Raw genomic sequence first — 12513 nt, forward strand, 5'->3', positions numbered from 1 at the left:
GTATGGTGTACATAGAATAAAGTAGGATTGGGTGCAGGATGTATGTAGTATAAGGCAGGAGGGGATGTATGGTGTACATAGAATAAAGTAGGATTGGGTGCGGGATGTATGTAGTATAAGGCAGGAGGGGATGCATGGTATACATAGAATAAAGTAGGATTGGGTGCGGGATGTATGTAGTATAAGGCAGGAGGGGATGCATGGTGTACATAGAATAAAGTAGGATTGGGTGCGGGATGTATGTAGTATAAGGCAGGAGGGGATGTATGGTGTACATAGAATAAAGTAGGATTGGGTGCGGGATGTATATAGTATAAGCAGGAGGGGATGCATGGTGTACATAGAATAACGTAGGATTGGGTGCGGGATGTATGTAGTATAAGGCAGGAGGGGTTACATAGTGTACATAGAATAAAGTAGGATTGGGTGCGGGATGTATGTAGTATAAGGCAGGAGGGGATACATGGTGTACATAGAATAAAGTAGGATTGGGTGCGGGATGTATGTAGTATAAGGCAGGAGGGGATGCATGGTGTACATAGAATAAAGTAGGATTGGGTGCGGGATGTATGTAGTATAAGGCAGGAGGGGATGCATGGTGTACATAGAATAAAATAGGATTGGGTGCAGGATGTATGTAGTATAAGGCAGGAGGGGATGTATGGTGTACATAGAATAAAGTAGGATTGGGTGCAGGATGTATGTAGTATAAGGCAGGAGGGGATGCATGGTATACATAGAATAAAGTAGGATTGGGTGCGGGATGTATATAGTATAAGCAGGAGGGGATGCATGGTGTACATAGACTAAAGTAGGATTGGGTGCGGGATGTATGTAGTATAAGGCAGGAGGGGATGTATGGTGTACATAGAATAAAGTAGGATTGGGTGCAGGATGTATGTAGAATAAGGCAGGAGGGGATGCATAGTGTACATAGAATAAAGTAGGATTGGGTGCGGGATGTATGTAGAATAAGGCAGGAGGGGATGCATAGTGTACATAGAATAAAGTAGGATTGGGTGCAGGATGTATGTAGAATAAGGCAGGAGGGGATGCATGGTGTACATAGAATAAAGTAGGATTGGGTGCAGGATGTATGTAGTATAAGGCAGGAGGGGATGCATAGTGTACATAGAATAAAGTAGGATTGGGTGCAGGATGTATGTAGTATAAGGCAGGAGGGGTTACATAGTATACATAGAATAAAGTAGGATTGGGTGCGGGATGTATGTAGAATAAGGCAGGAGGGGATGCATAGTGTACATAGAATAAAATAAGATTTTACTTACCGATAAATCTATTTCTCGGAGTCCGTAGTGGATGCTGGGGTTCCTGAAAGGACCATGGGGAATAGCGGCTCCGCAGGAGACAGGGCACAAAAAGTAAAGCTTTTCCAGATCAGGTGGTGTGCACTGGCTCCTCCCCCTATGACCCTCCTCCAGACTCCAGTTAGGTACTGTGCCCGGACGAGCGTACACAATAAGGGAGGATTTTGAATCCCGGGTAAGACTCATACCAGCCACACCAATCACACCGTACAACTTGTGATCTAAACCCAGTTAACAGTATGATAACAGCGGAGCCTCTGAAAGATGGCTTCCTTCAACAATAACCCGAATTAGTTAACAATAACTATGTACAATTATTGCAGATAATCCGCACTTGGGATGGGCGCCCAGCATCCACTACGGACTCCGAGAAATAGATTTATCGGTAAGTAAAATCTTATTTTCTCTATCGTCCTAGTGGATGCTGGGGTTCCTGAAAGGACCATGGGGATTATACCAAAGCTCCCAAACGGGCGGGAGAGTGCGGATGACTCTGCAGCACCGAATGAGAGAACTCCAGGTCCTCCTTAGCCAGAGTATCAAATTTGTAAAATTTTACAAACGTGTTCTCCCCTGACCACGTAGCTGCTCGGCAAAGTTGTAATGCCGAGACCCCTCGGGCAGCCGCCCAAGATGAGCCCACCTTCCTTGTGGAGTGGGCCTTTACAGATTTAGGCTGTGGCAGGCCTGCCACAGAATGTGCAAGTTGGATTGTGCTACAGATCCAACGAGCAATCGTCTGCTTAGACGCAGGAGCACCCATCTTGTTGGGTGCATACAATATAAACAACGAGTCAGATTTTCTGACTCCAGCTGTCCTTGCAATATATATTTTTAATGCTCCGACAACGTCCAGTAACTTGGAGTCCTCCAAGTCACTTGTAGCCGCAGGCACTACAATAGGCTGGTTCAGATGAAATGCTGACACCACCTTAGGGAGAAAATGCGGACGAGTCCGCAGTTCTGCCCTGTCCGAATGGAAAATCAGATATGGGCTTTTGTAAGATAAAGCTGCCAGTTCTGACACTCTCCTGGCCGAAGCCAGGGCTAGAAGCATGGTCACTTTCCATGTGAGATATTTCAAATCCACCTTCTTTAGTGGTTCAAACCAATGAGATTTTAGAAAGTCCAAAACCACATTGAGATCCCACGGTGCCACTGGAGGCACCACAGGAGGCTGTATATGTAGCACTCCCTTAACAAAGGTCTGGACTTCAGGGACTGAAGCCAATTCTTTTTGAAAGAAAATCGACAGGGCCGAAATTTGAACCTTAATAGATCCCAATTTGAGACCCATAGACAATCCTGATTGCAGGAAATGTAGGAATCGACCCAGTTGAAATTCCTCCGTCGGAGCACTCCGATCTTCGCACCACGCAACATATTTTCGCCAAATTCGGTGATAATGTTGCACGGTTACTTCCTTCCTTGCTTTAATCAAAGTAGGAATGACTTCTTCCGGCATGCCTTTTTCCTTTAGGATCCGGCGTTCAACCGCCATGCCGTCAAACGCAGCCGCGGTAAGTCTTGAAACAGACAGGGACCCTGCTGAAGCAAGTCCCTCCTTAGAGGTAGAGGCCACGGATCTTCCGTGATCATCTCTTGAAGTTCCGGGTACCAAGTCCTTCTTGGCCAATCCGGAACCACTAGTATCGTCCTTACGCCTCTTTGCCGTATAATTCTCAATACTTTTGGTATGAGAGGCAGAGGAGGAAACACATACACCGACTGGTACACCCAAGGCGTTACCAGCGCGTCCACAGCTATTGCCTGCGGATCTCTTGACCTGGCGCAATACCTGTCCAGTTTTTTGTTGAGGCGAGACGCCATCATGTCCACCATTGGTCTTTCCCAACGGGTTACCAGCAAGTGAAAGACTTCTGGATGAAGTCCCCACTCTCCCGGGTGAAGATCGTGTCTGCTGAGGAAGTCTGCTTCCCAGTTGTCCACTCCCGGGATGAACACTGCTGACAGTGCTATCACATGATTCTCTGCCCAGCGAAGAATCCTTGCAGCTTCTGCCATTGCACTCCTGCTTCTTGTGCCGCCCTGTCTGTTCACATGGGCGACTGCCGTGATGTTGTCCGACTGGATCAACACCGGTTTTCCCTGAAGCAGAGGTTCTGCCTGGCTTAGAGCATTGTATATTGCTCTTAGTTCCAGAATGTTTATGTGAAGAGACGTTTCCAGGCTCGTCCATACTCCCTGGAAGTTTCTTCCTTGTGTGACTGCTCCCCAGCCTCTCAGGCTGGCGTCCGTGGTCACCAGGATCCAATCCTGTATGCCGAATCTGCGGCCCTCCAATAGATGAGCACTCTGCAACCACCACAGAAGAGACACCCTTGTCCTTGGAGACAGGGTTATCCGCAGGTGCATCTGAAGATGCGACCCTGACCATTTGTCCAACAGATCCCTTTGGAAAATTCTTGCGTGGAATCTGCCGAATGGAATTGCTTCGTAAGAAGCCACCATTTTTCCCAGGACTCTTGTGCATTGATGTACAGACACTTTTCCTGGTTTTAGGAGGTTCCTGACAAGCTCGGATAACTCCTTGGCTTTTTCCTCCGGGAGAAAAACCTTTTTCTGAACCGTGTCCAGAATCATCCCTAGGAACAGCAGACGAGTTGTCGGCATTAACTGGGATTTTGGAATATTCAGAATCCACCCGTGCTGTTTTAGCACTTCTTGAGACAGTGCTAATCCCATCTCTAGCTGTTCTCTGGACCTTGCCCTTATTAGGAGATCGTCCAAGTATGGGATAATTAATATGCCTTTTCTTCGAAGCAGAATCATCATCTCGGCCATTACCTTTGTAAAGACCCGAGGTGCCGTGGACAATCCGAACGGCAGCGTCTGAAACTGATAGTGACAGTTTTGTACAACGAACCTGAGGTACCCCTGGTGTGAGGGGTAAATTGGAACGTGGAGATACGCATCCTTGATGTCCAAGGATACCATAAAGTCCCCCTCTTCCAGGTTCGCTATCACTGCTCTGAGTGACTCCATCTTGAACTTGAACATCTTTATGTACAGGTTCAAGGACTTCAGATTTAGAATAGGCCTTACCGAGCCATCCGGCTTCGGTACCACAAAAAGAGTGGAATAATACCCCTTCCCTTGTTGTAGAAGAGGTACCTTGACTATCACCTGCTGAGAGTACAGCTTGTGAATGGCTTCCAAAACCGTCTCCCTTTCGGAGGGGGACGTTGGTAAAGCAGACTTCAGGAAACGGCGAGGTGGATCTGTCTCTAATTCCAACCTGTACCCCTGAGATATTATCTGCAGGATCCAGGGATCTACCTGCGAGTGAGCCCACTGCGCGCTGTAATTTTTGAGACGACCACCCACCGTCCCCGAGTCCGCTTGAGAAACCCCAGCGTCATGCTGAGGCTTTTGTAGAAGCCGGGGAAGGCTTCTGTTCCTGGGAAGGAGCTGCCTGTTGCTGTCTCTTCCCTCGACCTCTGCCTCGTGGCAGATATGAATAGCCCTTTGCTCTCTTATTTTTAAAGGAACGAAAGGGCTGCGGTTGAAAAGTCGGTGCCTTTTTCTGTTGGGGAGTGACTTGAGGTAGAAAGGTGGATTTCCCGGCTGTAGCCGTGGCCACCAAATCTGATAGACCGACTCCAAATAACTCCTCCCCTTTATACGGCAAAACTTCCATATGTCGTTTTGAATCCGCATCGCCTGTCCACTGTCGCGTCCATAAAGCTCTTCTGGCCGAAATGGACATAGCACTTACCCGTGATGCCAGTGTGCAGATATCCCTCTGTGCATCACGCATATAAAGAAATGCATCCTTTATTTGTTCTAACGACAGTAAAATATTGTCCCTGTCCAGGGTATCAATATTTTCAATCAGGGACTCTGACCAAACTACCCCAGCACTGCACATCCAGGCAGTCGCTATAGCTGGTCGTAGTATAACACCTGCATGTGTGTATATACTTTTTTGGATATTTTCCATCCTCCTATCTGATGGATCTTTAAGTGCGGCCGTCTCAGGAGAGGGTAACGCCACTTGTTTAGATAAGCATGTTAGCGCCTTGTCCACCCTAGGAGGTGTTTCCCAGCGCTCCCTAACCTCTGGCGGGAAAGGGTATAATGCCAATAATTTCTTTGAAATTATCAGCTTTTTATCAGGGGCAACCCACGCTTCATTACACACGTCATTTAATTCTTCTGATTCAGGAAAAACTATAGGTAGTTTTTTCACACCCCACATAATACCCTGTTTAGTGGTACCTGTAGTATCAGCTAAATGTAACGCCTCCTTCATTGCCAAAATCATATAACGTGTGGCCCTACTGGAAAATACGGTTGATTCGTCACCGTCACCACTGGAGTCAGTGCCTGTGTCTGGGTCTGTGTTGACCGACTGAGGCAAAGGGCGTTTCACAGCCCCTGACGGTGTTTGAGTCGCCTGGACAGGCACTAATTGATTGTCCGGCCGTCTCATGTCGTCAAACGACTGCTTTAGCGTGTTGACACTATCCCGTAGTTCCATAAATAAAGGCATCCATTCTGGTGTCGACTCCCTAGTGGGTGACATCCTCATATTTGGCAATTGCTCCGCCTCCACACCAATATCGTCCTCATACATGTCGACACACACGTACCGACACACAGCAGACACACAGGGAATGCTCCTAACGAAGACAGGACCCACTAGTCCTTTGGGGAGACAGAGGGAGAGTTTGCCAGCACACACCAAAAGCGCTATATATAACAGGGATAGCCTTATAATAAGTGCTCCCTTATAGCTGCTTTATATATATCAAAATATCGCCATAAATTTGCCCCCCCTCTCTGTTTTACCCTGTTTCTGTAGTGCAGTGCAGGGGAGAGACCTGGGAGCCGTCCTGACCAGCGGAGCTGTGAGAGGAAATGGCGCAGTGTGCTGAGGAGATAGGCCCCGCCCCTTTTCCGGCGGGCTCGTCTCCCGCTACTTAGTGAATCCAGGCAGGGGTTAAATATCTCCATATAGCCTCTGGGGGCTATATGTGAGGTATTTTTAGCCTTTATATAGGTTACATTTGCCTCCCAGGGCGCCCCCCCCCAGCGCCCTGCACCCTCAGTGACTGCGTGTGAAGTGTGCTGAGAGGAAAATGGCGCACAGCTGCAGTGCTGTGCGCTACCTTTAGAAGACTGCAGGAGTCTTCAGCCGCCGATTCTGGACCTCTTCTGACTTCAGCATCTGCAAGGGGGCCGGCGGCGCGGCTCCGGTGACCATCCAGGCTGTACCTGTGATCGTCCCTCTGGAGCTGATGTCCAGTAGCCAAGAAGCCAATCCATCCTGCACGCAGGTGAGTTCACTTCTTCTCCCCTCAGTCCCTCGTTGCAGTGATCCTGTTGCCAGCAGGACTCACTGTAAAATAAAAAACCTAAGCTAAACTTTTTCTAAGCAGCTCTTTAGGAGAGCCACCTAGATTGCACCCTTCTCGGCCGGGCACAAAAATCTAACTGGAGTCTGGAGGAGGGTCATAGGGGGAGGAGCCAGTGCACACCACCTGATCTGGAAAAGCTTTACTTTTTGTGCCCTGTCTCCTGCGGAGCCGCTATTCCCCATGGTCCTTTCAGGAACCCCAGCATCCACTAGGACGATAGAGAAAGTAGGATTGGGTGCGGGATGTATGTAGTATAAGGCAGGAGGGGATGCATGGTGTACATAGAATAAAGTAGGATTGGGTGCAGGATGTATGTAGTATAAGGCAGGAGGGGATGCATAGTATACATAGAATAAAGTAGGATTGGGTGCAGGATGTATGTAGTATAAGGCAGGAGGGGATGTATGGTGTACATAGAATAAAGTAGGATTGGGTGCGGGATGTATGTAGTATAAGGCAGGAGGGGATGCATAGTGTACATAGAATAAAGTAGGATTGGGTGCGGGATGTATGTAGAATAAGGCAGGAGGGGATGCATAGTGTACATAGAATAAAGTAGGATTGGGTGCAGGATGTATGTAGAATAAGGCAGGAGGGGATGCATGGTGTACATAGAATAAAGTAGGATTGGGTGCAGGATGTATGTAGAATAAGGCAGGAGGGGATGTATGGTGTACATAGAATAAAGTAGGATTGGGTGCAGGATGTATGTAGTATAAGGCAGGAGGGGATGTATGGTGTACATAGAATAAAGTAGGATTGGGTGCGGGATGTATGTAGTATAAGGCAGGAGGGGATGCATGGTATACATAGAATAAAGTAGGATTGGGTGCGGGATGTATGTAGTATAAGGCAGGAGGGGATGCATGGTGTACATAGAATAAAGTAGGATTGGGTGCGGGATGTATGTAGTATAAGGCAGGAGGGGATGTATGGTGTACATAGAATAAAGTAGGATTGGGTGCGGGATGTATATAGTATAAGCAGGAGGGGATGCATGGTGTACATAGAATAACGTAGGATTGGGTGCGGGATGTATGTAGTATAAGGCAGGAGGGGTTACATAGTGTACATAGAATAAAGTAGGATTGGGTGCGGGATGTATGTAGTATAAGGCAGGAGGGGATACATGGTGTACATAGAATAAAGTAGGATTGGGTGCGGGATGTATGTAGTATAAGGCAGGAGGGGATGCATGGTGTACATAGAATAAAGTAGGATTGGGTGCGGGATGTATGTAGTATAAGGCAGGAGGGGATGCATGGTGTACATAGAATAAAATAGGATTGGGTGCAGGATGTATGTAGTATAAGGCAGGAGGGGATGTATGGTGTACATAGAATAAAGTAGGATTGGGTGCAGGATGTATGTAGTATAAGGCAGGAGGGGATGCATGGTATACATAGAATAAAGTAGGATTGGGTGCGGGATGTATATAGTATAAGCAGGAGGGGATGCATGGTGTACATAGACTAAAGTAGGATTGGGTGCGGGATGTATGTAGTATAAGGCAGGAGGGGATGTATGGTGTACATAGAATAAAGTAGGATTGGGTGCAGGATGTATGTAGAATAAGGCAGGAGGGGATGCATAGTTACATAGAATAAAGTAGGATTGGGTGCAGGATGTATGTAGTATAAGGCAGGAGGGGATGTACAGTATGGTGTACATAGAATAAAGTAGGATTGGGTGCAGGATGTATGTAGAATAAGGCAGCAGGGGATGCATAGTGTACATAGAATAAAGTAGGATTGGGTGCAGGATGTATGTAGTATAAGGCAGGAGGGGATGTACAGTATGGTGTACATAGAATAAAGTAGGATTGGGTGCAGGATGTATGTAGAATAAGGCAGCAGGGGATGCATAGTGTACATAGAATAAAGTAGGATTGGGTGTGGGATGTATGTAGAATAAGGCAGGAGGGGATGCATGGTGTACATAGAATAAAGTAGGATTGGGTGCAGGATGTATGTAGTATAAGGCAGGAGGGGATGCATAGTTACATAGAATAAAGTAGGATTGGGTGCGGGATGTATGTAGTATAAGGCAGGAGGGGATGCATAGTGTACATAGAATAAAGTAGGATTGGGGGCAGGATGTATGTAGAATACGGCAGCAGGGGATGCATAGTGTACATAGAATAAAGTAGGATTGGGTGCGGGATGTATGTAGTATAAGGCAGGAGGGGATGCATAGTGTACATAGAATAAAGTAGGATTGGGTGCGGGATGTATGTAGTATAAGGCAGGAGGGGATGCATAGTGTACATAGAATAAAGTAGGATTGGGTGCGGGATGTATGTAGTATAAGGCAGGAGGAGATGCATGGTGTATATAGAATAAAGTAGGATTGGGTATGGGATGTATGTAGTATAAGGCAGGAGGGGATGCATGGTGTACACAGAATAAAGTAGGATTGGGTGCAGGATGTATGTAGAATAGGAGACATTAGGAGTGCTGAGTGTATATAACGCATGGGGTACAGGACATGTACTACATAAAACTGGTGGGGTACATAACTGTATATGTTATGGATGTTGGGTATTTCTTATAACAAAATAAGCGAGTGAAGTGTACATAGAAAATGACAATGCACTTTATATGAAATGATACAAGACCGTTGAGGATTTATGTTGAACCGTATAGCGAATGGGCTGTATATACAGTAATGCGGGTTGTTTAAATAAGACAGGAAGGAGGGCCTAGTGAATATAAACTGTGCATAAAATAGATCAGGATGGGGTATGAGCAGTGATAGGTAATTTTTCACAGCAAGTTTGTTAAAACACTGCTTAATGGCATACTTTATTTCTTTCCTTCGCCTGTAATAAATAGCAAAATAGCAAATTCCCCACATCAAAGGCTGATGTAACATCAGTGATGTTAGAATCTGAAAATTGCTAACATAAAAGCTAAATTTGTTGTTTAAGTAAGTGTGGTGAGGATGCCAGTTCGTGCCATTATGTGTGACTTGACAAATCTGTGAGAAGAAATTGTTACCTAGAAGACTACAAGTCCATCTTTCTGACTTTGCTCTTGAGTGATACAAGAACCAGAACCTGCAGTTCTCTCAGCGGATTTTCAAAACAGGGTTTAGATGATTTGTTCAGCTCGGGGAAGGGACAGACTACGTGCTTCACAGTTCAGATATTTCAGGTATTTTATCTAGCTCCGTGATAGTCAGGCTTTGATGTACTAGTCAGTAGGGGCTTTACATTGCTCTGTAGAGTGTACCTATCATCAGCCATTGAAATTTTCTCCTGAAACTCTGGCCTTCCAAGGTAATGAGGCCTACTGATGTTCTGCTTTGTTGTGTCCTATCTGCCATGCTCATTCAGCATGCCTTTGAGATCCTACTGTCCATTTTAGAAGTACATTGCAGCTGCAGCCTGGGCAGAGGATGGTGTAGGTAAGATAGGAGACTCTGGGGGTCATTCCGAGTTGATCGTAGCTGTGCTAAATTTACCACAGCTGCAATCAGGCACTCAGACATGCGGGGGACGCCCAGCACAGGGCTAGTCCGCCCCGCATGCCAGTGCCAACCCCCCCCCCCCCCTCCCCCCGCAGAAATGCAAAAGCATTGCACAGCAGTGAGGAGTAACTCCCGGCCAGCGCAGCTCCTGCGGCTGGCCGGGAGAACCTCTTCGCTGCCCGGGTCGCAGCGGCTGCATGTGACTCCCCTTCAGCGGTCCGGCCACGCCTGCGTTGGCCGGACCGCGCTCCCTAAACGGTAGCTTAACGCCGCCGTCCAGCCCTCTCCCGCCAAGCGACTGCCTCTGCCTGTCAGTCAGACAGAGGTGATCGCTAGGGAACAACGGCCTTCGGCCGTCCAGCATGCGCCGGGGCACTGCGGCGCTGGCGCATACGCAGATCCGACCCGATCGCTGCGATAAACTGCAGCAAGCGATAGGGTCGGAATGACCCCCTCTGGGCGATTATATCATCTGTAAAGGCTGCGGAGGTTTCAGAGTACTACCAGAGCCATCTCAAAAGAGGATATCCAGTAAGAGGGTCGATATTGTTAAGGTCGACACTCATTAGGTCGACCACTATTGGTCGACATTGACATGGTCGACATGGACAAATGGTCGACACATGATAAGGTCAACATGAGTTTTCTTTTTAAAAAATATTTTTTGGAACTTTTTCATACTTTACGATCCACGTGGACTACGATTAGGAACGGTTAGCTGTGCCGAGCGCAGCGGTAGCAGAGCGAGGCACCTTGCCCGAAGCATGGCAAGCGAAGCGAGCCATGCGAGGGGAAGCGGTGCACTAATTGGGGTTCCCCATCACTTTGCTCAGAAAACGACACAAAAAAACACAAAAAACCTCACGTCGACCTTTTCACGTGTCGTCCTTTTCATGCGTCGACCATTTCATGTGTCGACCATTAGTCCATGTCAATGTCGACCAATAGTGGTCGACTTTAACATTGTCAACCATTCATAACGAAACCCTCAAAGAGATCCATGCTAATGTAGTGGTTTATGAAGAATATTATAGGACTACCTATACTGACGTATAATTATGTATTGCCCAGCCCCATACGTTGAAGGTGGTCCATCAGTAGCACACGCTAATGGCTTATTATCACCTTATATTACTCTTTGAACGTTAACATCAGGCAATTCAATCAAATTACCCGTTACTATATTCACTTTCTTACCTTATGACAATTTAGCAATACGCGTTGTGATATGGGCATGTGGTTCGGTGACGGATTAGTGTAACATAACCAAATTACTTAGTTATCAGGTCATGTGGTTAAACGGCACACAAACGTGCAGGAGAAGAGTGGAATTAGGGCCTAATTCAGACCTGATCCCTGTTGTGCGAAATCGCACAGCGGGCAATTATCGAATAACTGCGTATGTACCGTAATGCGTAGGCGCAAGGCCAAACAGTGACAGGATGGTGCGAAAATTTTTATCGTAAGGTGTTCCTGTCAACATAAGGCGTTGACAGGAAGCGGACGTTTGGGGGTGGTAACTGCACGTTTTCTGGGTGTGTCAGGAAAAACGCAGGTGTTCCCAAGCGTTTTCAGGGTGGGAGTGTGACGTCAGCTCCGGTCCCGATCAGCCTGTTTCTATCGCACTGGAGGAGTAAGTCATGCGTAACGCACAGACTGGAAAAATAATTAGATGGTGAGTAAGCTGCAAACGCATTTTGCAGATGTCAGCTGTCTGGAGAAGTTTTCGCACGGTGTACGCATGCATTCGCACACTTGTATGGGGCGGGTTTTCACTTTCCATGGGCGGTGGCTGTCTGATCGTAGACCTCTGCAAGAACACACCAGCGATCAGGTCTGAATCGGGCCCTTAGATAGGGCCGTATTGAGGGCTACATGGGCATGGGGCTTAAAATGATCTGTGAGAAGCGCTCCTTGACCGATGATTTGTGGGTGTGGCAAGTGCCCAGCAGGCGTGTACACCCCCTTCACTATCAGCCCCACTCCCTGAATATGTAGAAGTAGAAAAATTGCAATCATTTTCTGATGAAAATAGAAATGATATGTGAATAGGTGTGATTTACGGGCGACCGTGTGGCCAGCTGGGCGTCTGGTCATCATTATGCTGTTATGGTGATGGGCCTATCTTAATGTGGCACTCCCTCCGCCCCATTGTAAGGACAGAGCAGCCAGTGGGTTACCAGCAGCACAAAGTATTGCAACGCACCCAAAACCTGTGTAAGTAAGTCGAAGAAGCCAATACAACGTGAATCTACAACGGCAGGTTCTACATTGACAATTAGTATGGGGACAACGTAATGCCAATGGCTAAATCAGGGGCATAGACAGAA

The sequence above is a fragment of the Pseudophryne corroboree genome, chromosome 10 (genome assembly GCF_028390025.1).
Source record: "Pseudophryne corroboree isolate aPseCor3 chromosome 10, aPseCor3.hap2, whole genome shotgun sequence".
Taxonomy (NCBI): Eukaryota; Metazoa; Chordata; class Amphibia; order Anura; family Myobatrachidae; genus Pseudophryne; species Pseudophryne corroboree.